We start from the raw sequence: 2,274 nt of genomic DNA on the forward strand, positions 1-2,274 counted from the left end.
AGAGACCCAGAGCCCCAGAGACCCAGAGCCCCAGAGCCCCAGAGGCCCAGAGCCCCAGAGGCCCAGAGGCCCAGAGGCCCAGAGACCCAGAGGCCCAGAGTCCCAGAGACCCAGAGACCCAGAGACCCAGAGGCCCAGAGACCCAGAGACCCAGAGACCCAGAGACCCAGAGACCCAGGGCCCCAGGGCCCCAGAGACCCAGAGACCCAGAGACCCAGAGTCCCAGAGTCCCAGAGCCCCAGAGTCCCAGGGACCCAGAGCCCCAGAGCCCCAGAGACCCAGAGACCCAGAGACCCAGGGACCCAGAGCCCCAGAGCCCCGGGGACCCAGAGCCCCAGAGCCCCGGGGACCCAGAGCCCCAGAGTCCCAGAGTCCCAGAGTCCCAGAGTCCCAGAGTCCCAGAGTCCCAGGGACCCAGAGCCCCAGAGCCCCAGAGCCCCGGGGACCCAGAGGCCCAGAGGCCCAGAGGCCCAGAGACCCAGAGACCCAGAGCCCCAGAGGCCCAGAGCCCCAGAGCCCCAGAGACCCAGAGCCCCAGAGCCCCAGAGACCCAGAGACCCAGAGACCCAGAGACCCAGAGACCCAGAGCCCCAGAGACCCAGAGCCCCAGAGCCCCGGGGACCCAGAGCCCCAGAGCCCGGGGACCCAGAGACCCAGAGCCCCAGAGCCCCAGGGACCCAGAGCCCCAGAGTCCCAGAGCCCCAGAGCCCCGGGGACCCAGAGCCCCAGAGCCCCGGGGACCCAGAGACCCAGAGCCCCAGAGTCCCAGGGACCCAGAGCCCCAGAGCCCCGGGGACCCAGAGCCCCAGAGACCCAGAGCCCCAGGGACCCAGAGACCCAGAGACCCAGAGCCCCAGAGTCCCAGAGACCCAGGCTCCCAGAGGCCCAGAGGCCCAGAGGCCCAGAGGCCCAGGCTACCAGAGGCCCAGGCTCCCAGAGGCCCAGAGGCCCAGGCTACCAGAGGCCCAGAGGCCCAGAGCCCCAGAGCCCCAGAGCCCCAGAGCCCCAGAGACCCAGAGGCCCAGAGACCCAGAGACCCAGAGACCCAGGCTACCAGAGGCCCAGAGGCCCAGAGGCCCAGGCTACCAGAGGCCCAGGCTTCCAGAGGCCCAGAGAAATTTTATTTATATTTGATTTGGACATTTTACGCTCTTTCTGGACCCTTAGACCCTCCCCCAAGCTTTGGGCGGGACTTTAGAGAGGTCAAAGTTGAATGCATCCCATTTGCAATATATATGACACTGTTAAATATATTGGAAGTTGGATGGTGTAGGTTATTCCATTCAGAAAGCCAATCAGAGCCAATCAGAGCCAAGTGACACATACTAAAGGGATGGGCCCAACGTTCTGAACTCCTAGATGGAGCACCAGTGCCCCTAGTGCTGTCCAAATGGCGATTTTGCCGCGGGTATCAAACTGGAAAAAGTTATCACTCAGTGTCCAAATGGTCATGCTTTATACGGCATTATGGATCCATAACCGGCATACAATCCCACTGTGGTCATAAGTGTCCAATGGCAATATATTTGAATGGGCCTTTGTCCAGAAAGTGTATAGTGGGGCTAACTTAAGAGAGTCATAGTTACTCCCGCCGTTAACCCGCGCTTCGATGAATTTCTTCACTTTGACATTCAGAGCACTGGGCAGAATTCACATCGTGTCAACACCCGGTCCAAGAGCCTTCACGATGCTGTGTTTTAATTAAACAGTCGGATTCCCCTTGTCCGCAGCAGTTCTAATTCGGCTGTTAGGTGCCGGCCGAGAGACCCGGCCCCGGAGGTCTCCCCCCGAGGCGAGACTCATAAGCCCGAGAGATCCACGGAGCCTAGGCTCGGCGCGCGAGGCTCCAGGGACACCGCCCCGACCCACCGAAGCCCCACCACCGGCGGTGGCCCGCTACGAGTCCACACACGCACGAGAGACCGCAACCCCCCCACGCGGACCTACGTTCCATTGCGTCCCTCCGCGTCCCATCGGGGGAGAGCGAAGGGCCGGACGCTCGAGCTTAGCCGGGGGCGGCCCACCCGGCGACGGGCGTCGGGAGCCCGGCCCGGCTTAGGTAGGGAGAGGGAGGCCGAAGGCGGTCATCCGACGGAGGTTAGTCCCGAAGGACGCTCCCCCGCCGGCATCCCACCGACGACCGGCTCCCCTACCGTCGACCTGACCGAGGCCCCCTAAGCGCCACCGCCGAGGGGGGGACACGCACCGGGGCTTAAGGTCTCGCTCGCCGCGACCCACTCTCATCGACCCCGACAGACAGACGGAGCCTTGTTC

The sequence above is a fragment of the Hoplias malabaricus genome, unplaced genomic scaffold (genome assembly GCF_029633855.1).
Source record: "Hoplias malabaricus isolate fHopMal1 unplaced genomic scaffold, fHopMal1.hap1 scaffold_29, whole genome shotgun sequence".
NCBI classification, from domain to species: domain Eukaryota; kingdom Metazoa; phylum Chordata; class Actinopteri; order Characiformes; family Erythrinidae; genus Hoplias; species Hoplias malabaricus.